Source organism: Pleurodeles waltl, chromosome 4_1 (genome assembly GCF_031143425.1).
Source record: "Pleurodeles waltl isolate 20211129_DDA chromosome 4_1, aPleWal1.hap1.20221129, whole genome shotgun sequence".
NCBI lineage: Eukaryota > Metazoa > Chordata > Amphibia > Caudata > Salamandridae > Pleurodeles > Pleurodeles waltl.
In genome coordinates this window covers 775,653,694-775,681,213 of record NC_090442.1, presented here as the reverse complement: position 1 = coordinate 775,681,213, position 27,520 = coordinate 775,653,694, and the positions used below count along the sequence as shown (strand labels likewise).

Genomic DNA, 27,520 nt, shown 5'->3' with positions numbered 1-27,520 from the left:
CGTACCTTGATTTTACTAGGCCTGAATTTTCCTAATGTGGGAAACTGTTTTCCATTTCTGCTATCATGTCATTTCATTGCAGGTATCTTCACACAAAATGATAGTTTGGAACTAGGGGCCATATTTATACTCCGTTTGCGCCGAATTTGCGTCGTTTTTTTCGACGCAAATTCGACGCAAAACTAACTCCATATTTATACTTTGGCGTTAGACGCGTCTAGCGCCAAAGTTCATGGAGTTAGCGTCATTTTTTTGCGTGAACACCTTCCTTGCGTTAATGATATGCAAGGTAGGCGTTCCCGTCTTAAAAAATGACTCCGATGCATATGCGTCGTATTTATACTCCCGGGCAAAAATGACGCCCGGGAGTGGGCGGGTCTAAAAAACCCGCATTAGCGCCGGATTTTAACGCCTGGGTCAGGGCAGGCGTTAAGGGACCTGTGGCAGGGACACCCCCTGCCACCCTTGCCCACCCCAGGAGGACACCCAAGGATGGAGGGACCCACCCCAGGGACATTAAGGTAAGTTCAGGTAAGTATTTTTTTTAAATATTTTTTGTGGCATGGGGGGCCTGATTTGTGCCCCCCTACATGCCACTATGCCCAATGACCATGCCCAGGGGACATAAGTCCCCTGGGCATGGCCATTGGGCAAGGGGGCATGACTCCTGTCTTTGCTAAGACAGGAGTCATTTCAATGGGAGTTGGGAGTGAAAACAAAATGGCGCAAATCGGGTTGAGGTGATTTTTTGGCCTCAGCCTGACTTGCACCATTTTTGGACGCCCATACTCCATTTTCCCCCTACGCCGGCGCTGTCTGGTGTACGTCGTTTTTTTTAACGCACACCAGACGGCGCCGCCGGCTAACGCCGGCTAACGTCATTCAATAAATACGGCGCCCGCATGGTGCTTCAGAATGGCGTTAGCCGGCGCTAATTTTTTTGACGCAAAACTGCGTTAGCGCAGTTTTGCGTCAAAAAGTATAAATATGGGCCTAGATGTGCTATTGTTTTGCTGAGAGAGAGTCTGAAAACGCAACCCTGGAGCAGGTACATGGAGAAATCGAGAAAGTGACTATTCCTATTCATACATGTTGCAGATGTTGTACAGGAGATGAAGGACAGCAATGTGCCCAGGACTGCCGTGAGTCCTGAGAGTAATGTTTCAAGTCACCCCGTGGGACAAAAGAAAATTATGACCATGTGATGAGCTGATCTATGCAAGGTGTCCTAGGGATCTTTTTGCAGTAATGACTAGGACTTACACTGATCAATGATAAGAGAGATTCCCTTGCACTTTGAGAGGAACAGAGATTTCCTCTTTTGCCCCATGCTTTGCTCAGTGTGGCTTAGGCTTACACTTGACTCTCTAAGAAGATTTTTGACTGAGTTTCTGAAAAGCTAACGCCTTCCCTTTTACTGTCTTCTTTATTTACCTTTCCTATTTTTTAAATCATTTTTGCCCTATTTTCGCTTCTCGCTTTTTGTCCCTGTGTCTTTTAGTTACATTATTTTTTTTACATTGGTGTAGGTGCTTTATTCCTACTTGCCTATTGCTAATTTAGTTAGATGGTTTTAAATATGTACTGATGTGTAAAAGATTAGACCAGCATTTGTTTTCGGAACATCAGATCATTTTCTTAATGTTTTGCAAAGCTGTGCCCAAATTTCTTGTTTGCCTTATGCTAACCCGCTTACATTTTCTTTGGGCGATTTGGTCATCCTTATGCCATTCTGTATCTTTACTATGTTTATGTTTTTGAGATTTGTTTGCGTTAACCTGAGTGTTAAATTGTAATAAAGCCCTTTAACGCTATTTCTGATTCAGGTTTTTATTGTGTAGCCAAATTGGTTACACTGTTAGATTGATGTTGATTGACTGTTGCCTGAATCCCTTTTTGCACCCATTTGCATGGATCGAAAGATTCATCGACCTCAAATTAGAGCATGCAAAATGCTCCATCAAAGCAGGAAGCAGAGAAAGGTTTAGTCCTCTGGGAGATAGAGACAGGGAATTAGGGTGTCCCATTATAAAAATTGTCCAATTCAGCCCAAATTTCTGAACTCATGGCCCGTTCAGAGGATTAATGGAGTTCCAGCTTTGTTCCAATGCAGCGGATGTGTGAGTAGTACTAGGTTTGCGCTTTGCATTGCTTACTCTTAGATTGTAGTGATTTGAGGTTTTGAAGTTGTGTGAATGTGGCGCTTGTTGCTAAGAATTTGACTTGGTTATCAGATCCATCGCGGCCTAAAATTCCAAGATATTGAAAAGCGTAGAAGACACTTGCTGATATTGTTGTCTGCTGTGTAAGCTGTGCAGTTGGTGAGATGCTGTCAACAGTGCCATTAGTAAGGGACTTTCTTTTGTGTGATTGTGAGAGGTTAGTATAGTGAATTTCAAGTGTACAGGGAGGAACTGCATCAATCTGAGTAAGATACACTGATCGAGGTTTCATTCGAGAAGTGAATGTGAAAGTAGGTCGGAAAGTGTAGTTTGGAAACGTTTTTGGAAGTGGATGATTACTCCAAACCTTTAGAGGAGCAGACAATTTGCTGTTGAAAAGTTGCTTGCATTGTTTTTGCATTTAAGTTTGCATGAGAGAGTGACTGCAACAGAATTTGTAAAGGATGGTGAGTCGCTGCAAGGAGTGAGATTGACGTCACATTGTGCCACTCTGGTATAGCTCAGTTGGTGTAAAGCTGCACTGGTATTGAAGGACTATGTCACAAAGAGTCACGTTGGTAATGGTTGTGAATGCCAAACAGAGGATTGTGGGAGAAGATCCTTCTCCTACCTAGCAGCCTGGACATGGAACACACTACCTCTCAAGCTCGGGCAGACCGCATCACTGAAGCAGTTCAGGAAGGACCTTAAGACCTGGCTCTTTAACTGAGCAGCACGACCACAAACAGCACCTTGAGACCCTATAGATGATTAGCCGTGCTCTACAAATCTCTGATTGACTGATTGATGGACTTCCTGATTGTGAACAAAAAGTCAATTGTGAACTATTATAATTTGATTGCAAAATAAAATTCTTTGAAGTATTGTGAAGTCTAAAGAAAGGAGATGTATTTATGCCAGTTAGCAAGGGAGTATAGATTCCACCTGAATGTACACCAGGTCATTATTTAATGAACAATGCAGGCCTTCATGAATGTCTTTGGCTTGAGCAATTGCATAAGATTACTGAGAAAGAGGATGCACTGGCATGTCCACGCTGTTGAACATATAAATTGGGAATTATTGAGAATTTGATGTGAATTTTGTATCAGATGAAACCGTCTCCAGGACCTGTTCATTTTGAAGCACTTAATACTTGGGAACACATAGCCCATCAGAGACAGAAGGAGAAATAAGGAAGACAAAGTCAGAAAAGCGATGCAGACTTGTGCAGATGTTAAATGGGATAATCAATAGAAAGGTTGGAGAACTGACATAATTGAAGAAACTAGATTATATCCTGCCTTAACTAGTGAAGAAGAGGGAATGACTAAATCAAAAAAAAGAAAAGGAAGGAAGAGACAAAGGACACTGAGAATAGGAATGAAATATATGAGAACGATTCGCATGATGATTTCATAAGTAAGTTATTGATAAATTGTCTATCACCATATAACACTATCCAGACAGTAGAGGTAGCTGAGACATTGGGAAATGAGACTTTTAACTTACCTACCACACCAGCAGAACCAAATTGTAACCAGACAGAGCAGAACATAGGGATGACAATTCCTTATGCCCAATTACTTTGACTACTCCAGACGCATTAACAGTTCCCATGACAGTTGGTCCTGTAGTTCCATTATATGGTCCAGGAGTAAAAGGAAATAATACACATACATTGGCTGTTCCGACTGGTCCTTTAGAAAGGAATGTCCAAAGTAATATTAGTTCAGAAAATGTGGCAATACGGAGACTTCCTTCAGTCCCAAGACAAATGAACCCTACACGTATTGCAGACCCAGATCCAACAAGTCAGACGGGATCTACACCTGATGTGAGCTTCCCTGAGGGATCCCCACCATATTTGACTTCCAGATCAAACCCTACTCCACATTTTGGCTGTAGTACCCCGAACAGGAGACTACCCTTGACTACATCAGAATCAGAAATGTCTATTGCAAACACACCAGATCATGTAATTTCAAACTCTTCCGAGGGGGAGGGATATTACTTGATATTTCAGAAGAAATATGAGGACTTAGTGCCCAATTAGATGATTGGCTCAAGTGTTTAGATGTCCCAAATGAAGCAGGAAGCTCAGGACACAGTGGAAGGACATTTCAAACCCCAGAGAGAGAACGAACAATAGATGTGCCTGAAATGAAACTGGAATTGAATGAGATAATACTAGGAACTCTTGACTCAATCCAATGAATAACTTACAGAGAAGATGATCTACTGCTCACGAGTAAAGACATCACAAGACGTGTGGGATAAGCTTATGAGAGACTAGCTGGCTTAGCTCAGAAATATGACATTGATTTGGATAAGTCAAAAGCCTTACAAAAAGTTATTGTTTGAGTTTCAGTAACAGATATTGCAAATATGAGACCATTCAGGAATGAAATTACTGATTAGGAAATTAATTGGTTACATTTGAAAATGGAATGAATTACATAGATGGAAGGATGATAAGTAAAGAAGAAGGATCAGAAGAAAGTAAGAATAGATCTGCCTATGGCTGGAGCATATGAGAGTGAGGAAGATGTACATATGCTTCCTATGAGAGAGATTCCTGGTGAAGGTTATGTTCATGTGACGAGGAGAAGAAGTGACATTGCATCATTCACAAATGAGTTCCCAAAATTGTGAGAAAAGCCTGTGGAATGGTACAGACAGGTTGAACAATTTGTGAAGTCTTCAAAAGTTTTGTGGGAAGATTTTGAACATATTATTTGACATGTTCTGAGTGATTGTGGACCAAATGTAAATTGGCTGTTGATTGACCTGAGAAAGAGCCTATGAGTCTAAAAGTCTGTCTCCAATTGAGATGAAAAGATACCAGCAGGTGATTTCATTTTTGAACACAGAGGTGTCCCCTAAAGATATTGATTGGCTCAGAATTGACAGAACAGCTCAAGAACCTAAAGATTCGATACATTCCTATTATGAGAGATTGTTGCAGGCTTTTATGCATTTTAGTGGCACAGAGAGTATTGAGGAGAAAGGCATGGGGCAGTTTGTGTTCAGATTTGTACAGGGATTGAAACCAGAAATGAATAACATGATTCAGCAGTGTTTGATTTCTTGTCAGAATAAACCGATTGATGAGATTCTGAGATATGCCAAGTATTGCACCAATGAATTGGAGTTGAAACAAAAGAAATTAAAAGAGAAGCTGGTGATGGTGATAGTGCAAATGAAAGCTGCACAAAGGAGTCAGAATCTGCAGTTTGTAGGCAATGATGGTGGAATGCAGGGAGTATATCAGCAGGTTGTTCAGATGATGCAAGAAGGTAATGGATTTCAACAGCAGGAGAGAGGACGAGGTGTTCCAAGTGACCCAAGTACAGGTGTAGAAGTGACGACTGAAAATAACTAATTCATTGCACGTAGATGGGAAATTGGGCCATTGAAAGAGAGAATGTCATTTTGAACTGGATATTATGGCAAATGAGATGCTGAACGGTGGATTCGTGCAGACAAAGGGAAACAATCCAGTTCAGTCACAGCAAATACAAAGGCTGCAAGTGCAACATTCTAATGTGCCTCAGAGACAATCAACACAAGTTTATCAAGCCTCAATGCCTCAAAAAAGGATGAATGTGCCAAGACCAAATTTGAATAAGGTCCCAAATGTCAATACTAATCCTTTTGTGAATCAGTACCCCATGATTCCGATGAATGAAGATTACAATTCAGATCAATCTTAATGATGGTGCCTGAGGGGGAAAGAGGAATGTATACTTGGTGCATCGTTAGCGGTATACCAGAGTGGTCCATACGTAGATGGTAACATGAATGGCCACCCATGTCATTTTTTGTTGACACAGGTGCTATCCCCACTCTATTGTGAGAACAGCAGAGTTTCCCAGCTACCCTTTCAGAAAAAAGAATGTAGGTGTTGCGAATAAACAATTGACAAGCTCAGTCACAGAAGCTACACCTGTAAAAATAGGAACCTTTGAAGAGAATCACCAATTTGTGGTGTGTGATTCGAATCCAGTGAGTCTGCTTGGACAGGACCTCTTGTGCAAACTCAACTGTTCTATCTATTATACTCCAAGAGGCATAGAGATACAGACTCATGATGAAGATGTGGCATTTAAGATTGTGACTCAAACCCCAGGTTTCACATTTTACCCAAAGCAGACATGTGGTGATTTACCTACAGGTTTGAGAGATACTTTATTTCCTGGAGTCTGGGGCTTTTCAGGAAAGAAGATAGGTCTCATCAAAGGTGTTGAGCCTGTCAAGATAATTGTTAAGCCAAATGCTGAGTACCCAGGAATCCCGCAATACAACATGACACCCTGTGACAGGTAAGTACAAATGGATACGTAAGTACGCAAATTAAATTTAAGTTTTTCTCTTTTTATTTGTCTTTTCCAATAAATCGTCTCTTCCTTTATTTATATTTTCTCTATTGTTACTTGTCTGTATGTCTGTAGGCTATATTCTTCCTTTTTGTTCTTCCTTGCTCCTTATTTTCTTTTTTTGTTTTCTCTTTTCCATGTTGTCGCCTCAGGGATCCAGAAGATGGTCCACTGTAAGAGGGAGAGAAGAATAAGAAGCCCGTTTTAAAAGGTACCTTTGTCTTTATGGCAGGTACTACTCTTTCCTCTCTGGCTATTCTTTCTCTCTTTCTGTCTTTTTTCTTGTTTTTCTGTGCCCCTTTCTTCCGTGATTTGTTCGTTTCTACGTGAATCTCCTATTTTCTTTGTCTGAGACCCTTTCACTCTAGTTTTCTGACTTCTTATGTCTTCTTTTATTTGTCCTATTTCTTTTTTAGGTTAGTACCCTGCTTTCCTTTCACTCAGTGTCTTTTCTTATTTTGTCCTTTCAAAGGTTGTAATAGGTCTTGTAAATAAAAAGGAAAATGGTGAAATAAACAGATAGTGCTCCCCACTTTTGTGTCTTTTGGTTGACTCTCCATTCCCTTCCTCAGCTTGTGGCATGTACCTGGTGGGGCCACTTTCCTCCTGGAACGTGGCTGGCTCCTTCACTTGGTCTCCCTCTCAGTCTTCGTCTTCTTCGTTCATTTTCCTGACCTCCTCGTCTCTTTCTCTGACCTCCTCCTCTCTTTCTCAAACCTCCTCATCTCTTTCTTCAACCTCCTCGCCTTTTCCTCCGACCTCCTAGCCTCTTTCTTCAACCTCCTCGCCTCTTCCTCCGACCTCCTCGCCTTCCCAGCGGCCTCCTGTTGCTGCCTCTCGGCGTCTTCCTGGTTGTTGAAGCCCCGCCCCCTGCACCGTGGAGCCAGCGTGACGTGGAGGTTTGACCTCTACTCCGGGACTCTGAGCAGTGCCCCCGGGGTACGTCCAGTCCAGCGCTGATCCTTGCGCCCCGTTACACACCCAAAACCATTGCAGGGATTACTCCAGTTATGGACTCCATGATTGAGCAGGGAATACTTAAGGAAGTAATGGGAATGCCATGTAACTCACCCATTATAGTACTGCAGAATCCCAATGGAAAGTACTGCATTGTCCAAGATTTGAGAAAGATCAATGAGATTGTGGTTTCTTCTTGTCCCATGGTACCAAATCCTGCTTGTGATTTGGTTTCCATGTGAAGCTGAGTGGTTAACTGTGATTGATCTTTGCCAAGCATTTTTCTCCATACTGTTGCATGAGGATAGTCAGTTCCTTTATGCATTGTGGTTTAGCAGTCATGTTTTGGCATGGTGCCGAGTCCCACAAGGCAATACTGAGAGCCCAACGATCTTAAAACAGATTCTAAAGAAGAATCTACAGTTTCTAGTGTTGCTCTACCATTTAGTTTTCATTCATTATATTGATGACCTATTGGTGGCGTCAAATAGACAAGAAGCTTGCAGAAGTGACACAATTGGCCTGCTGAACCATTTAGTTGAACATAAAGGGCCTGATATACACTTTGGCAGATGAGGACGGATATCCCGTCTGCTGTATTACAATGCTATTTTATCCTATGGAAATCGTAATACGGCAGATGGGATATCTGTCCGGTTTCTGACAAAGTAACCCGACCACCACACTCTAAATCAGGCCCAAAGTTTCCTCCAACCAAATTGTAGTACTGTGAGACGGAGATCTTATACCTTGAACATCATATTCGGAAAGGTGCAAGGAAGTTGTCACAAGAAAGAATCTCAGCAATTCTGAACATGAATTCCCCCAACAACAAAGAAAGAACTCAGGATGTTCTTGGGAATGGTTGGCTTCTGTTGTCAAATGGATTCCAAACTTTTCCATTCTGGCCAAGCCTTTGCAGAGGCAGACACACAAGGATGTGCCTGATCTGCTGCCATTAGATGACAACTGCATGTATGCCTTCTCAGAGCTGAGAGAACATTTCTGGCATGGCCCTTCTTTAGGAATGCCTGATTACAACAAATCTTTTACTTCACATTCCAGTGAGAGGGAGGGATGCACTCTCTCAGTGCTCATTCAGTGACATGGAAACACACATAGGCCTGTAGCGTATCTTTCAGCCACACTTAACCCAGTGCCTTCACACTGCCCGGCTGTCTTAAAGCAGCAGTGGCAGTGGCAGTGGCAGTTGGAGTCAGCATTGAACAGTGCAAAATCATTGTTATGGGTCATCCCCTGAATGTTTTTGTTCCCCACTCTGTAGAGATTTTGCAGACACACACAAAACACAACATCTGACCAATAGCAGACTTACAAGATATAAGCAGGTGATACTGGCTGCTCCTAATATAAATCTGAAACATTGTACAATATTAAATCTTGCAAATCTATTGCCAGTTTCTACGACTGAAGCTGATGACAAAATTGAGTATGACTTTCTAGATGTCACTGAACTATGCACCAAGCCAAGACCTGACATACAAGATACGCCACTTTCTGAATCATATCATGTAATGTTTGTGGATGGCTCCTGCTTGAGAAACCGTGAAGGAAACTTGTGAGCTGCCTATGCAGTCTGTACTGTCTCAGGTGTGATCAAAGTCTCCTGAGTTTAAGGAGTCTTTTCCCCACAAGTGGCTGAATTGATTGCCCTTACAAGAGCATGCTGTGTGTTTAGACCAGTTGAAGGTAACCATTTTCACCAATAGTCAGTATGGCTTTGGTGTTGTTCATGATTTTGGACAGTTGTGGTCCCACAGAGGGTTTATGACCTCCTCTGGATCACCTATAACTTAGAGAAAGTATCTGGCCACCTTATCTGCATAGTTGTTGCCCATAGTAGTGCAATCTGTTTTCTTGTGGTGTGCAGAGCACTTGACAACCGGAATCTGGGCAGGCAACTTACTGAAAGCATTACAGTTGCCTGGCTAGATTGCAGTTCTCAAGTGCTCTGCACACTGCAAGAGAACAAGTTGCATTACTACGGGCAATAACTATGCAGATGAGGTGACCAGATACTATGTTTTGGAATATTGTGCATTCAATGGTGATTATGCAAACAAGGCAACAGATGAGAGTAATTAAAATCTCTTGTTAACTGCTTCAGATACATGGGAAGAAGTCAAGAGAATACAAGAAGAAGTGTCAGAAGCAGAACAGCATGGATCAGAGCAGGTTGCGTCAAAAGAGATGAGGATGATGTTTGGGTTTCAAGTGATGGAAGAGTTGTGATGCCCAATTAGTTTGTTACCACCTATAGCGAGACATTACCAGTGTCCAGTTCATGTGGGCCGTGGTGCAGTGGTAAGATTGCTTCGACGGACATCATTTAATCCTAAATTTATGCTGATGGCAGAAGCTTTATGTCACCGATGTGCCATATGTCAACAGATAAATGTAGGCAAACATACTGCAGTGACACTGAGTCACATAGGGAGATCAGGAGGACCTATCACAGGATGCAGTTAGATGTCATAGAACTGCCTGTGTGCAATTGACTGGTCTTGGTTATTGTATGCATTTTCTCTTGTTGTGTTGAAGTCTTCCCGACAAGGAGAAATGACAGTCTCACAGTACCAAAGCTGTTATTATGAGAACTTATACCACATTTTGGATTCATGACTTCTCGTGAGTCAGACCTAGGGACTTACTTTAGCAGTGAGGTCCTGAAATTACTGTGTGCAGCACTGCAAATTGAGCAGAGACTACATTGCTAGTTACAGACCAGAGGCTTCTGGTCTTGTTGAGCAAGTGAATGGAACACTAAAATACAGACTGGCTAAAGTTTGTGCTTCCACTTTATTGAAATGGCCTAATGCTCTGCCTCTTGTGTTGATGAGTCTTTGCAGTATACTGCAGACAAGAAGACAGAACTGTCACCCAATGAGATTATCATTGGTTGTGCCATGATATTACAGCTGTGCCTGCAAATGCGCTTCTGAACATTACAGATGACATGGTGCTTAATTATTGCAAAGGACTGGCTGATTATGTGCCTTAGCAGGTTGGGAAAGCTACAAAAGAACTGGAACAGGAGCAGTGACATGACCTATGTCCAGGCAACTGGGTTATGGAGAAAAAACACATCTGGAAAGCATGCTTGGAACCTCGGTGGAAGGGGCCTTTCCTGCTTATCTTGGTCACAGCAACAGCTGTGAAGTGTGGAGGTCTCCCCAGATGGATTCATGCAGCATACACTCATAGAGTTCTGTGCCCCCTTGATGATACAACAGCATCTGTCCCAGACGGGTCGGTTGCAGTGAGATGGAGGTAACAGGTTAGTCAAGCTGTTGGAGATGAGCAAGTGACTGATGGGGGTCTGAGTGAGTCAAGACTTACGGGTCGAGACAAGAAGGGCTGACTGTGCAAAGCTCAGATGCTGGCGAAGGATCTAGTGCTGTAGCAAAACGAATTGTGCCTGGAGACCAATGGCCAAAAGAACAGACTGTGCCTGAGGTGAAAGTTATACAAACTAGTCCGGGCACAACTGAAGACTCTGGCCAAAGTGACAGTGAGGGGAGAGAGAATTTGGAATCTTTTGTTTTAACAATTTGTGTCCAGCAGAACCTTCTTGAATTGATTCCTGTGGCAGAACTGACCTTTGAAATTTCATTGCCACTAGATAGACTGAGATATATCTTGGATGTGAGCATTAGAGAGTTTGACCTGCACATTTATAGAGATATTTGATAGACTTTGTAGAGAATAAAAGAAGGGTAAACCATGTCCAAGTTGCAGAATTCATCATAGGATTGTCTTTTTGCAGAACACGGAGTATGTTTAAGGAAGTCTAACAAATATATTGCAATTAACATTGAACTTTATTGAAAAGACAATTGCTTGCTACTGCCTTGCTCAAATTGATCATGACTGAAAGAGACTTTTTGCTATTGCTGCTGCTGCATTTTATTAAACGGCCTGTAATTTGAGAATTCATGGAGTCTAATAGACACATAAATAGTAAATGTAGATACATAGGTGTAGGAGTGTTCGTTGTCTTGCTTATAGGGTTAAGTTTACTTACACCTTCCAGAGTATAAGAAATTGGATCTAAAAAGTGCCCCACAAACACCACCTCCTACTGACAATAGGTTGTCTGGAATAGATGAGAAAGACTTACATGTAAATGCTTCTGGAGGAGATTATTCATTGAATGTTTATTCAAAACTACTTTATGAATATGTTGAAACCCTGGATGCTAGGGATTGCTATGTTTGGATGCAATTATCTGCTTCGGTTGTGGAGGGAATTACCTATCACCACCTCCCTTTAACATATGGAGTTACCTGTAGTTTGTTGCTAAACCTATTTTATGGGAAAGGTAATTTTCAATATTATTACTCAAATCGGGATTTGGTTCTCTCAGATGCACCTGTGCTGAGGTATTTGAATCAACAGCCTAATGCTAAAAATGTTGAGATAGTGGGACATTTCTTGACACAGCATGACACTGGATACTGCTTATGTGCACCAACATAACTTGACTTGTCTCTTAATACATGGAGAAAAGAAATATATAGATTCAGTAGAAGATAGAAGAAGAGACCTATTGGCCAAAGCAATGAATATAGATTAGTAGGAAAATGGTGGCATTAGCTTTAGATAGGCAAAACAAAGGGAAGTTAAGCATTTTCATTAGAAAATCCACAACTGACACAAATATTATAGGGACTGGTGAATATGCCCATACATTTGAAGTTAGAAGAAATTGGTGACTTACTTAGATGGAGCACATCCTGTTTATTACATCTGTGGGAAACATGCATTTTTCAAATTACCCAACAGATGGTGTAGGACATGTTACATGGGGATAGTTTTTCCAAAGATTTATCATGTGGGACAAACTGAGGACTCAACTGGAGAACAACATGGGAGAACAAAGACAGGTGCTAGTGCTAGTGAAATTGTAGGAGACATTTTTGGTGTTTGTACCATCCGTAGCAGTGATACTCAACTCACAAAAAATTAGAAAGCTCTCCACTTGATAAGTTGTCTACCAGTACAGCTGAAGGACTTTTAGTTATACATACAGAAATGGTTGCTATCGGACCTATGGTTTTGCAGAATCTACTTGCTTTAGATGTCTTTATCGCAAAAGAAGGCTGAGTCTTTCAGATACTGAAGGTTCAACAATGTTGTACTTTCATACCAGACAAAAGTAAGGAGCTGAAGAAATACATTAAGAACATCACTAACTTGAAAGGAGATTTAAAAGAGCTAGAAGCAACAGGTGCATGGGACGTTAATGGGAATGGATTTTCAGCAGTTGGAAAATATTTTGTAAGTTTAGGTAATGGAAGTGTTGAAAGCATCTTGAGATCTTTACTGATAATTGCTCTTTGTGGATCGATGCATTCAGACTTTACAAGGAATACAAGAGAGTGCAGGTGAAGAGAGGAGAAAAAGGGAGAAGAAAGGCAGAAAAAGAACTTAAGAATAGATGAGAAATCTATTACAGTAACATTAAGCAGTTAGAAGAGTCCAGAAGATATTTCTTGTATCAGCCTCTGAGATTTTGGTCTGTCTCACTGAAAAGAAAAGAATACAAATTATGTGATGGCTTGATTCGTCATCAAAGGGGGAAATGGAACAGCGCAGATTTGTTTCCACTCCTGATATCACAATGTTGAGTTATATGTGATCATAATACAAAGCACAATGTGTGAACTAATAGTGAACTAATGTAAAGTGGTGTACTCAAATTCAATAATGAAGTGCATTCACTGTAGTATCAGAAAAAATGTACTGTGTGTCATAACCTTATAAACTGAAAAATAATCATTGATTATAATTTTAGAACCATCCTCACGTTATTGGAGAGTGCTTACCCTTATAAGGATAAAGTTTTATGTAATATGTGCAGTGAAGTTATTGATTAACATTGAGTTGAGAAAGGGAGTTCTCCATTATATTCACTTACATGTGTTAACATTTTATTCTGTTTTTATATTAACTGTAACACAAAGCTTAAATGAAAAGAGTAGTTGACATTATATGATGCAGAAGTTAAACATGCATATATGGCATGAATTAAATATGCAATTGTGAATGTTTATTCTTAGCCTGATTTTATTAGGCTTGAATTTTCTTAATGTAAGAAGTTGTTTTCCATTTTCCATTTGGAAATAGATGTGCTATTGTTTTACTCATGGAGGGACGGAGAAAACAACCTTGGAGAAGGTACATGGAGAGATCGAGAAAGAAGTGACTGTCCCTATTCATACATGTTGCAAATGTTGAATAGGAGACCATGGACAGCAATGCTTCCATGACTGAGAGTAATGTTTCACGTTACACTGTGGGACAAGAGGAAACTATGACCATGTGATGGGCTGATCTATCGGAGGTGCCCTAGGGATCTTTTTGCAGTATTAACTAGGACTTACATTGATCAATGGTAAGAGAGAATCCCTTGGACTTTAAGAGGTACAGACCTCTAGCTTTCCCCTTTTGCCCCATGCATTGCTCAGTGTGGCTTAGGCTTACATTTCTCTCTCTAAGAAGACTCTTCACCGAGCTTTTGAAGTGCTAACACCTTCCCTTTTACTTTCCTCTTTATTTCCCTTTCCGATTTTTGAAATTATTTTTGTCCTATTATGGCTTCTTACCTTTTGTCCCTGTGGGGCAGATTTAAGGAAAGTGGCGCTGCATCCAGTGCAGCACCACTTTCCTTGCGCCCCTTAGTGCCCCCTACTGCCACCATGTGTGCGCTGTATGTAAAATATGGTGCACCATGGCGCAGGGTACGGGGCAATAGCGTCAACATTTTTGATGCTTTTGATGTACTGTTCAGGGTTAGTGCCAAAGGTTTGGCGCTAACCCTGGACAGTACATAGGGGCCCATTATAATCAATGGTGTGCCCCCTTTTAACGCCTGCTCTGAGGAGAGTTAAAAGTGCCAAACAAATAATGGAAAGAAATTTATTTGTGCCATTTTCTCTGCCCCCCTCTGGAGGAAAGCTCCCTTTGCATACATTATGCCTGGTGCAGACATAATGTAGCGGAAAGAGTTGCAAAGTGGCCCAATGCATGCATTGCACCACTTTGTAAATCTGGCTCAGTGTTTTTGGCCATCTAACGTCACTTTAGCGTAAAAAAATTGCACTAAAGTGTCATTAGATGGAGCTAGGCACTCTTAAATCTGGGCCAATGTCTTTTAGTTTCATTTTATGGTTTAGGTGCGTTAGGAGGATTCCTACTTGCCCTTAGCTAATTTAGTTAAATTACTTTTATTTGCACTACTTTGCAAAAGATTTGACCAGTGTTTGTTTTCAGAACATCAGATAATTTTCTTAATGTGTTGCATAGCTGTGACCAAATTTCTTGTTTGCCTTATGCTAATCCGTTTAAATTTCTTTAGGTGATTTGGTTATCCTATTACTATTTTTTCTATTTACAATATGTTTTTGAGATTTCTTTACATTAACCTGAGTGTTAAATTTATTTCCGATTTGGGTTTTTATTGTGTGGCCAAATTGGTTGCACTGTTAAACTGATGTTGATTGACTGTTGCCTGATTCCCTTTTTGCACCCATTTGCACTGATCCAATTAATCATTGACTTCGAATTAGAGCATGCAAAATGCCACCACATGCCTCCTGCAAAAACCCACTCTTCAGTCACATCTTATAGGCACAAAGTCCAGCAGACATGCACGAATTTCAAATACCTCTGCAGATGTTCACCACCCTAGTCCATCCTCTATGGTAACCCCACTTGCAGATGCATCCTTACACACAGAACCACCCTTGCATACACACTTTTTTATTCACTCCTCTGCATTCACATCCCAAGCCTTCAGAAACTACCCCTTTTTACACATGCATCACTCTTTTATTAGTTTATTAGTAAAAATAAGACGGCCTCCACTGAGAGCACATGCCCTTGTGGCCCACCCCAGGTTGTTTTCAACAGGAGCAAATATTTAAACTTAAGCAGGCTGCGGGTTTACGCAGCCAGCCCCTTCCTAGCGCCCATTGATGGGCTTCTGGGAAATCACAGGCCAGAAACCCCATGGTTCTGGGATTTCATTCTACCATGCTGATTGCCTGAGAGCACTACCTCGGTCTCTGCATACTACAAGCAAATGTCTAGTAGTTTTTTTTGGTTCTTTTGTCTTACACCAAATCAAGTCTTGGGTGAAATAATTTACACATCCCTCATTCTTATGTATTATTTTTGTGAGGCCGCTGTCAAGCATTTTTCCATAATGTAATTTTGAGCCTACAATGGCTCTTGACTTAGGGGCCAGATGTAGCAAAGCTTTAGCGACTCGCAAACGGCGATAATCGCCGTTTGCGAGTCGCTAAAGACACTTTGCTATGTGAAATGCATTTTGCGAGTCGGAACCGACTCGCAAAATGCATTTCCGAGTCGCAAATAGGAAGGGGTGTTCCCTTCCTATTTGCGAGTCGCACTGGTATGCAATTTCATTTACGACCGCGATTGCGGTCGCAAATGAAAGCGCAGTTACCATCCACTTGAAGTGGATGGTAAGCCAGTCGCAAACGGGAAGGGGTCCCTATGGGACCCCTTCCCCTTTGTGTCTGGACCCAAAAAAATTTTTTCAGAGCAGGCAGTGGTCCAATGGACCACTACCTGCCCTGAAAAATACCGAAACAAAAGGTTTCGGTTTATTTTTCAAAGTGCAGCTCGTTTTCCTTTAACGAAAACGGGTTGCACTTTGAAAAAAAAAAACTGCTTTATTTAAAAGCAGTCACGGACATGGAGGTCTGCTGACTACAGCAGGCCTCCATCCCCGTGAGTGCCCTGAATCGCTATGGGGTCGCAAATTGCGACCCACCTCATTAATATTAATGAGGTGGGTCTTTGAGACCCCAAAGCGACTCGCAGAAGGTGTCTGAGACACCTTTCTGCATCCCAAATTGCGACTTGCAATTTGCGAGTCGCAGGGACTCGCAAATTGCAAGTCGCAATTTGGGAATTTGCTACATCTGGCCCTAAGTTACCAAATGTTCCTTAGTGCGCTAGGGTAGAAAGAGAATAAGTGGCTTACAGAAGAGGTGAGATATTGTGACAGCTTTAAAAGCGATGGTTTCATGAATAATTTTTTATGTGTTCAGTTGCATATATTTAGCATTATATCCTTTTTCTCATAGCCTAAGTGATTTTACGAATTATTTGCATTACTTTTGTTTTCGGACCTCACCATCACAAGGCCAGTCTTTATGCATTTAGGTCTGACAACGTTTTATCTCACATACGTTTTAAAAGCTTCATAGAGTACGTTCTGATATGTACTTTCTCACCCTTTACAAGTAACATTTAGTCTGTGTTTCTTTCTAATAAGTTCAATACCCAGCCGAGGCCATCAAGACATGCCATGCAGTGCTCTCACTTACACAACCAACAGTCACCTATACGACTCCTTGCATATTTGGGAAAGCTAGGCTGCTGTCATATGTCTGTTATCTGTACCTTAATGATGACAGCGCCTGCATCCGACTTCTGCAGACCCTTAAGGTTACTCACAGTGATCAGCAGATCCATTCACGATCCAAAAGAGTGAGACAATCATAGGTAACAATCTGCTGGGTGGCCCCATCAACAGGGGCCGCCCCTCCCGTGGATAGAGCTGAAACCTGGAGCGCTGGGGGGCTGCGGTGGCTTCCAAGTTATCTTTTTGATTTCAGCGGTGATGCCAGCACCTACAAGGCCAAGGCCTCTCTTAGGAAGCAGCATTGCTCAGTAACAGCAGACCTGTCTTACAGGGCTATATTGAAAGTCCCAGGCCACATTTCTACCCTCTTGGTGATGGTGATCCTTAAAAGCACATATTCTGTTAACATGAGGGCATTCAAGTACTATGGAAACAAGTGACCCATTGTTAAAGGAGCTGCTGGTTGCCTCGGTGATAGATATCATGTTCTAAAGTGATGTCACCGTTTACAGAGGCTGCTGGAGGTCATTATTTTTTTTTTAAACCATTGTATTAGTGAATCATACAACCACAGAGAGCTACCCACTTGTTCAAATCATAGATCCAGAATGCCATTGTAACATCAGTAAGATTATATGTGCCCTCAACAACTCTATACACACACACGTGTGTGTGTGTGTGTGTGTGTGTGTATGTATACAGATATGTATGTGTGTGTGTGAGAGAGAGAGACAAGAGAGGCATATGGACTGCAATTGAGGTATGTATTGACTATGATGTCTGTAAACCCTAGGAGGTCACAGTCTTAACATACCCAATACTAATAATTTTAATAATGTTAGAGTGTGAAAATTACTAATAAAAGTTGCATGATTAACTGAAAGAAAAACGTGCGTTCAAAAGTGTAAGGCTGAAATGAAAATGAGGCCTACACTAATGATTGACACAGATATTTCGAAAATGAAAATAAATTACTGTATAATTAAATGTATTTTATGTTTTACTAACTGAGAGTAATGAAAAATAATAATTACATGTTCAAAAAATAAAACATTTTACTGCATGTTTGAAAAGGCCTATGTTAAGCTAATTCAGAATAAAATAAATGTGATGCTTAGAAATGCCAATGGCAGTGGAAAGTATTCTGTTCCTTCTGAAACATCCTGTGTGATCATCTAATATCTGAGAAAATTATGTTCTCCTGCTGTATATTTTGATACATTTATTTAGTTCCTGTTAGATAGTGTTCCACAGAAAACAATGGCTTTGAGGAGATTTATGTAGTTTGAAACATTTTATTTCTGCAAACAGAAACTGGTGATGGCAATGAAAGGGGCTGAACCAATGAGGGAGAAAAGAACACAAGAATTGCAACATGAAGAACCATGCTTTAGTTTTGTCCAAAACCACCTATGGTCTAAACCAATGGTAGAGTATCTAGTTTTTTCTTGGGAGTTTAATATTGTGATTTTAGCTCAGACTTGAGGGAGATTTAGCTTTGTCCTTTGCTGTGTCCAGATGTGTTTTGATTTCTGCCAGTGAAATAATGTGCTATGTGCCACTGACAGTTCAGATGCATTAAGGTCAAATATTACCGAACTGTTCCCATAGATGTCACTGTACACTGAAGATGACCAGAATGTGCTCTACTGAAGAAGACTTTGCTGCCTACTGAACCCATTAAGGAGAGGTATAACAATTGTGCATTTGTCTTTCTTGCACGTTTTTATGTTTTCTCTTCTAGAAACCCAACCTCTATTTTGCTAGCCATAGGTGGATGTTTTCCACATTAGTTTTTGTCTTCTTTTCCTTTTTGCATGAAGTCGAACATGCTTAATCTAAGTAAGGTGGTGGAATGTCACATTCTGAATTTGGCTGTGCAAAATAACTGCTTGTGAATGATACATCTGTCTTAACTCAATGCATTCAATCTCAACTGTGCATCTGATACTGTTGTTATTCTGTATGGTAATTCATATTCTGTCAAAGCTGAGATTCTTTAGAAGGTTTGGTCAACCTGTGTTACTCATGTATCTTTATAATTTGGTTTTGTGCTTGGTTTACATGAATTTAGCATTGTTAATCTACAGGGCAATAAATGTTTGAACTTTCCTAAACTGGTGTGGTGATTCATGGCTGTTAGAAATGGGGTCTTTGGTTGACAGTCCGGTTACCCCCTGTTCAAGCAAGGACCCTCACTCTAGTTAGGATAAAAGAGAATCACCCTCAGCTAACCCCTGCTTACCCCCTTGGTAGCTTGGCAGAGCAGTAGGCTTAACCTCAGAGTGCTAGGTGTAAAGTATTTGTACCAACACACACAGTAACTCAATGAAAACACTACAAAATGACACAACACCAGTTTAGAAAAATAGGAAATATTTATCTAGACAAAACAAGACCAAAACGACAAAAAATCCAACATACACAAGTCAAGTTATGATTTTTTTAAAGGTTTAAAATAAAAAGAGTCTTTAGGTAGTTGTAACACCACACTAGCGCTGCTAGCGTGAAAATGTACCTGGTTTGCGTCAAAAATAACCCCGCACGGGCGGTGTGCGTCGAAAGTAACCCTGCACGGCTGTGTGCGTCGAAAACAACTCGGCACGGCGGTGCGTGTTGAAAAAGCCAGCCACACGACGATCCGAAAGTCCCGCGGCGCAGGGTGCGATCTCTCAGCCTCCGTCAGCGATGCTGCGCGTCGTTTCTCCTGCTCCGGGCGTCGGTTTTTCGGTCGCGTTTCCTGCGGCGTCGTTTCTCAGCTGCGGAACCGGCGTCGCGTCGTTTTCTCAGCCGCGATCGGATTTGCGTCGATCTTTTCTCCGCACGGCGCTCCGTGCGTGTATTTTTGTCCTTAGGCTGCCAGCCTCTCCTTTCAGGGTCCCAGGAACTGGAAGGGCACCACAGAGCAGAGTAGGGGTCTCTCCAGAGACTCCAGGTGCTGGCAGGAAGAAGTCTTTGCTATCCCTGAGACTTCAACAACAGGAGGCAAGCTCTACATCAAGCCCTTGGAGATTTCTTCTTCAAGATGGAAGGCACACAAAGTCCAGTCTTTGCCCTCTTACTCTGGCAGAAGCAGCACTGCAGGAAAGCTCCACAAAGCACAGTCACAGGCAGGGCAGCACTTTTTCCTCAGCTATCAGCTCTTCTCCAGGCAGGGGTTCCTCTTGGTTCCAGAAGTGTTTCTAAAGTTTGTAAGTTTGGGTGCCCTTCTTATACCCATTTTAGTCTTTGAAGTCACCTTTCTTCAAAGGGGACTCACACCTTCTTGTGAAATCCTGCCTTGCCCAGGCAAGGCCTCAGACACACACCAGGGGGCTGGAGACAGCATTGTCAGAGGCAGGCACAGTCCTTTCAGATGAGAGTGACCACTCCACCCCTCCCTCCTAGCAGAGATAGCTAATCAGGAAATGCAGATCACACCCCAGCTCCCTTTGTGTCACTGTCTGGTGTGAGGTGACAAACAACCCAACTGTCAAACTGACCCAGACAGGGAATCCACAAACAAGGCAGAGTCACAGAATGGTTTAAGCAAGAAAATGCTCACTTTCTAAAAGTGGCATTTCCACACGCACAATCTTAAAATCAACTTTACTAAAAGATGTATTTTTAAATTGTGAGTTCAGGGATCCCAAACTCCACATGTCCATCTACTCTCTAGGGGAATCTACACTTTAATCATATTTAAAGGTAGCCCCCATAGTATCCTATGAGAGAGAGACAGACCTTGCAACAGTGAAAACGAAATTGGCAGTATTTTCACTGTCAGGACATATAAACCACATTACTATATGTCCTACCTTATCCATACACTGCACCCTGCCCTTGGGGCTACCTAGGGCCTACCTTAGGGGTGCCTTACATGTAAGGAAAGGGAAGGTTTAGGCTTGGCAAGTGGGTACACTTGCCAAGTCGAATTTACAGTGTAAAAATACACATACAGACACTGCAGTGGCAGGTCTGAGACATGATTACAGAGCTACTTATGTGGGTGGCACAACCAGTGCTGCAGGCCCACTAGTAGCATTTGAGTTACAGGCCCTGGCACCTCTAGTGCACCTTACTAGGGACTTACCAGTAAATCAAATATGCCAATCATGGATAAACCACTTACATACAATTTAAACAGGAGAGCATATGCACTTTAGCACTGGTTAGCAGTGGTAAAGTGCTCAGAGTTGAAAAGCCAACAGCAACATGTCAGAAAAAAATAGGAGGCAGGAGGCGAAAAAAGACTGGGGATGACCCTGCATAAGCAAAAGTCCAACACGACCCCCTACCAGCCTAAAGCCAGGGGAGAACAATCAATACCTTGATGTACTTCCCTGATTGGGGCGATAGAACAGGGACCCAGGCCCACAACAGCAGGGGCATGTTCCAGTTCTACGCCTTCCTGACTCCAGTTGGATCCCTCTGTCCATACTCTCAGGGCCCACTAAGCTAACCCATGGGGAACCCTTCTCCACATCTACAGACACCATCTGTGCAACACCTAACTTTACTTTGCTCACAGATGTATTGCAATGGGCAGATAGTACCACCAGGGCCAACACAGTGGTGTTGCCCACTCCACCCCCGGGGTGTGACTCTCGTCCTCCCCCCCCCAGGGGCAACTCTGTCCACCAGGACAGCAAGCCACAGTGGCCCCAGACAACTGTCAGGGATGAGAGCCCGACCTCAGGCCTCTCTAACCACTGTGACTGTGGAGAGTGGGGGGTGGTAGCCCCAGGTGCCTGGCACCCTTTGACCACTCTCTCTTCCACCAGGTCAGGGATGACAACCTGACCCTGGTCCTCCCCTCTGGGGCTCTGTAACCTCCCTGCAGAAGCGGCACCCCCAGAGTCAAAAACTGTCAGGGTGCTTGTAGAAGCAGTCCTGCACAATTCTTCCACCAGTGCAGGGATGTTAACCTGCAACTGATCCTCCAACCTGGGGTCTGTACCTTCAGGTTGGACCAGGGCCAGGGGTGAGGCTTCCCTCCCCCTGCCCTCTCCTCTGGGGTCCTGAACCACCCAACTAGGAGTGGCCCCCCCAGAAGACAACATGGTAGGGGCACTGTTAGCAGTAGCCCCTTCCTCCAGGTCAGGGGGGACACCCTTAACCTGGCCTCCCAATCCAGGGTCTGTACCCACAGACTGGATCACTGCCTGGCAAACCAGGACTTCCTGGGGGGCATACCTACCCCCTACCAGGTCAGAGTTTACCCTCTGAACCTGGTCATCCAACCCAGGGTCACCACCCTGCGGTTGAACCACTGCCTGGCACACCAGGACTTCCTTGGGAGCACACTTACCCCCCATCAGGTCAGAGTTTACCCCCTGAACCTGATCATTCAACCCAGAGTCACCACCCTGCGGTTGAACCATTGCCTGGCACACCAGGACTTCCAGGGGGGCACACTTACCCCCCTCAAGGGACACACTGTCCCGAAGGGCCACACAAGAGTCTGGCTGGCGCAGGTCTCCTGACCTCTGCCCATCTGACAGAGTCTGGATTCCCCCCAACCCAGAAATGGTCTTACCAAGGTCATTCATGGGGGGCTCTGCTCTCAGAGCTGACCCCTGACCCTCCAGGTTCTCCACTGGGGTCCGCAACCCCCTCTCAACCCTCTGTCTGGACTTCTGCACCCCCTCACTAGGAGTGGTACTGCCAGACACCAGAACTGGTGGGACGCTGGCTACAGCCGCCCCCCCAAGTTCTCCTGACACTGTGGGGTCTCCCTCAACAGATGGCCCTATGGTACAGGCTAGGCTCCCCTCCTGGTGTTCCCGCAGGGAACCCTCCAGGACCTGGGACCGGATCTCGGGCACCTTGGGCCTCAACCCATCCCCATTCCCTCTCCTCTGAGACTGGACATGGGGTCCCTCACCCATCCCACTACACTGGGACCTACCTGGGACACTACAATCCTTCCCTACCTCACCTGGTTGGGAACTACCTAGACCACTCCTCTCAGGAGCACCCCCAAATGCCTCTTCAGACTCTCTGGTACTCACCCAGAAGTCTGCCTCCATTGTAAGCTCCCTGGGGTCAGAGAACTCACACTCCACCTGGTGTTGGCATAGCTCTGGAAAATAAGGACTAGACATATGCTCTCCAGCAATTACATCACTCAGCCCCTCACATGAATTAACCAAAGTACCCTTCACCCAACCATCCAGTGACTCTGCCTTGAAAAAGCACCCCACATCACCCTCCTGAGACTGGTGAGACAGTACCTGACTGTCCCTGACACTCAACCCACACTCTTCTGGGATGTTTTCACACTCCATAACCAGGACTTCTACCTGGGGGGAACCCCTCTCCCTGTCACTCTCACCTAGAGTCAGTAGAGTGTCCCTCCCACCAGTAGGAATATGACTCCCCATGCCAGTTCCCCAATCCACCTCAGGGACCCTGTGCATCACTGGAGCTACCTCATACCCCTGAACCTCCTGGCGTGTGTTAACTCCCTCCTTCAAGTAGGGCACCACCTCTCTGGGCATGTGCACTTCTGCAGCATCACTGGATATACAATTGTTGCTGCCACCATTCCAGCTGGACTCAGCCCTCATGACTTCCAGCTCTTTCAATTTAAGCTCGTAAGCATAAATCATTTTTTTAATCTCTAAGTTCCTCCTCCTTTCTTCCAACTCCCAATTGAGCTTTTTCAGCTCCCATTGGTACTCCCTCTCTGCCTGTCTGTCCTGTAACTCTTCAGGAGTCAGACCCTTGGGTGACACCCTGCCATCCCTCCTGGGGACCCTCCCCCCAGGCGTAACAGGTTCCTCCACTACACCACTGTGTATCCTCTGCACTTCCCCCCCCATATTCTCCTCCTCTGTGTGCCTTCCAGCCTTCTTGATTGTCACCCAGGCCCTCTGTGCCTGTTGCAGCTCCCCCTCCCTGGTGGAGCTCTCAGTGGGACAGTCAAGATCTTTAAGGAACTGTTTCAATTGAGCAACTGAGTACTCCTTCAGTTTCTCCATTTCAAACACAGCTCCAGCTGTTGCATCTCCAGATTGAGACATGATGGTCACAAGTGCAAAGTTCCAAAAGGCAGAAAAAAATAATTTCCCAATGAAGTAAAAAGAATCAGTCAAGGGATCAGCAAAATCATGGAAGTAGAATAAAAAGAGTCCTTAAGAGAAAAATCAAAAGATCACCAAACAAGTAGTATGTGGTCACGTAGTGGTCTGAGATCAAAACAGTAGTGTACACTTAATTACTGTATGTCAAGTACAAATACAAGTCCAATCCCGACCGCTGGTCACCAATGTTAGAAATGGGGTCTTTGGTTGACAGTCCGGTTACCCCCTGTTCAAGCAAGGACCCTCACTCTAGTTAGGATAAAAGAGAATCACCCTCAGCTAACCCCTGCTTACCCCCTTGGTAGCTTGGCAGAGCAGTAGGCTTAACCTCAGAGTGCTAGGTGTAAAGTATTTGTACCAACACACACAGTAACTCAATGAAAACACTACAAAATGACACAACACCAGTTTAGAAAAATAGGAAATATTTATCTAGACAAAACAAGACCAAAACGACAAAAAATCCAACATACACAAGTCAAGTTATGATTTTTTTAAAGGTTTAAAATAAAAAGAGTCTTTAGGTAGTTGTAACACCACACTAGCGCTGCTAGCGTGAAAATGTACCTGGTTTGCGTCAAAAATAACCCCGCACGGGCGGTGTGCGTCGAAAGTAACCCTGCACGGCTGTGTGCGTCGAAAACAACTCGGCACGGCGGTGCGTGTTGAAAAAGCCAGCCACACGACGATCCGAAAGTCCCGCGGCGCAGGGTGCGATCTCTCAGCCTCCGTCAGCGATGCTGCGCGTCGTTTCTCCTGCTCCGGGCGTCGGTTTTTCGGTCGCGTTTCCTGCGGCGTCGTTTCTCAGCTGCGGAACCGGCGTCGCGTCGTTTTCTCAGCCGCGATCGGATTCGCGTCGATCTTTTCTCCGCACGGCGCTCGGTGCGTGTATTTTTGTCCTTAGGCTGCCAGCCTCTCCTTTCAGGGTCCCAGGAACTGGAAGGGCACCACAGAGCAGAGTAGGGGTCTCTCCAGAGACTCCAGGTGCTGGCAGGAAGAAGTCTTTGCTATCCCTGAGACTTCAACAACAGGAGGCAAGCTCTACATCAAGCCCTTGGAGATTTCTTCTTCAAGATGGAAGGCACACAAAGTCCAGTCTTTGCCCTCTTACTCTGGCAGAAGCAGCACTGCAGGAAAGCTCCACAAAGCACAGTCACAGACAGGGCAGCACTTTTTCCTCAGCTATCAGCTCTTCTCCAGGCAGGGGTTCCTCTTGGTTCCAGAAGTGTTTCTAAAGTTTGTAAGTTTGGGTGCCCTTCTTATACCCATTTTAGTCTTTGAAGTCACCTTTCTTCAAAGGGGACTCACACCTTCTTGTGAAATCCTGCCTTGCCCAGGCAAGGCCTCAGACACACACCAGGGGGCTGGAGACAGCATTGTCAGAGGCAGGCACAGTCCTTTCAGATGAGAGTGACCACTCCACCCCTCCCTCCTAGCAGAGATAGCTAATCAGGAAATGCAGATCACACCCCAGCTCCCTTTGTGTCACTGTCTGGTGTGAGGTGACAAACAACCCAACTGTCAAACTGACCCAGACAGGGAATCCACAAACAAGGCAGAGTCACAGAATGGTTTAAGCAAGAAAATGCTCACTTTCTAAAAGTGGCATTTCCACACGCACAATCTTAAAATCAACTTTACTAAAAGATGTATTTTTAAATTGTGAGTTCAGGGATCCCAAACTCCACATGTCCATCTACTCTCTAGGGGAATCTACACTTTAATCATATTTAAAGGTAGCCCCCATAGTATCCTATGAGAGAGAGACAGACCTTGCAACAGTGAAAACGAAATTGGCAGTATTTTCACTGTCAGGACATATAAACCACATTACTATATGTCCTACCTTATCCATACACTGCACCCTGCCCTTGGGGCTACCTAGGGCCTACCTTAGGGGTGCCTTACATGTAAGGAAAGGGAAGGTTTAGGCTTGGCAAGTGGGTACACTTGCCAAGTCGAATTTACAGTGTAAAAATACACATACAGACACTGCAGTGGCAGGTCTGAGACATGATTACAGAGCTACTTATGTGGGTGGCACAACCAGTGCTGCAGGCCCACTAGTAGCATTTGAGTTACAGGCCCTGGCACCTCTAGTGCACCTTACTAGGGACTTACCAGTAAATCAAATATGCCAATCATGGATAAACCACTTACATACAATTTAAACAGGAGAGCATATGCACTTTAGCACTGGTTAGCAGTGGTAAAGTGCTCAGAGTTGAAAAGCCAACAGCAACATGTCAGAAAAAAATAGGAGGCAGGAGGCGAAAAAAGACTGGGGATGACCCTGCATAAGCAAAAGTCCAACAATGGCCAAATAGGTCATGGTGTGTTTAAATTACTGATTCTAATGTTGATTAATGGTAGTATTGTTTAGTTTTGTTTATTGTTGATTTGTTTTGTTCAGAGTCAAATACTCACACCTATCTGAGTCCAAAGGTTAATTTGATATCATGAGGGTAAATGGTTGGTTACCCTTATGTGTCCGCTTATAATAATAAATTATCAAAACAAATATAAGGCAGGACGTGCCCACAATAGCATGCTTATTCTATCTTATTTCTTCCTACAATTTTGTAAAGTACATAAGACAAATGGCATTTCCTGCTCGCTCACTACATCTTGGGTCTTTTAAAAAAAAAAAATGTAATGTGTGTTTCCTCTAATGAGTGTTGTGTATGTGCTTTTGCACCCAGTTTTATTTTTAGTCCATTATTGGTCTTCGTAGGACTGTCTTATATATGATCTTCTTAGCTCCGGTTGCTTCATTGTAGAAGTGGCAGGCATGAAGGGTATAGACACTGTAACATCAATATGGCTTTCAGCTGGGTATGCTTCTCTATTTGCCCAGTAATAAATCAGTAGCACTCCCCATGCAGCCCTTTAGCCTATGCGAGTTTCAAATGTCACTGACTGGTAAGGCTCCGTTATGTGTTTTTTTCCTTGTGATGAGTAGTTGCAGTGCAGCCTTTCACCACTATCCACTGTACATTACAACTTTCCTCCCAAACAAAGTGTCATTTGCCAGGCTGCCCACCCATTTCATATGTGTTTAAAATGTTTATGGATACCCATGCATGTGCTTGCATAGTTGTTCAATATCAGCCCATCATGCAACCCCTGTAATTTGTTCATTCTAGAGGTCCTTCGTGACAGACTTTGAATGAGATGTTCCTTTACTGGAAATATCATCTTGCTGTACTTGACCTTCAGTTGTGACAGCTTCATGGAGTGTTTTGAGTAGGCACCGACTATAAATACATTACCCAGCGGCAGTCACCACTAGGTAGTTATAGTTAGGACCATGTTTCCATAGGAAAAGCGTTTTTTGACTTGGCTATATCTTGACAAATCTTCACAATTTTTTTTAAGTGTCGTGTGAGTCTTGTTGTGCATGTAAAGTTTCGAGGTGATCTGTTAAGCGGAGGCCAAGAAAACCGAACCACTGAACAGAATTACACCAAATTTGTCAGAGAGCTATTATTACCTATTTGGTGTGAATCTCTTCAGTAGTTTTTGAGATATTGA

At 43.4% G+C, this 27,520-nt stretch overlaps 1 long non-coding RNA gene across 1 annotated transcript in view; it reads left to right on the top strand.

Moving 5' to 3' along the window:
- Positions 1-27,520, top strand: part of LOC138288579 (uncharacterized) — a 399,712-nt gene that overhangs the window by 345,129 nt on the left and 27,063 nt on the right. Inside the window, exons 6-7 of the long non-coding RNA XR_011202472.1 lie at positions 18,231-18,347; positions 18,531-18,609. This is a non-coding gene — a long non-coding RNA (uncharacterized lncRNA). The remainder of the gene's footprint in view (positions 1-18,230; positions 18,348-18,530; positions 18,610-27,520) is intronic.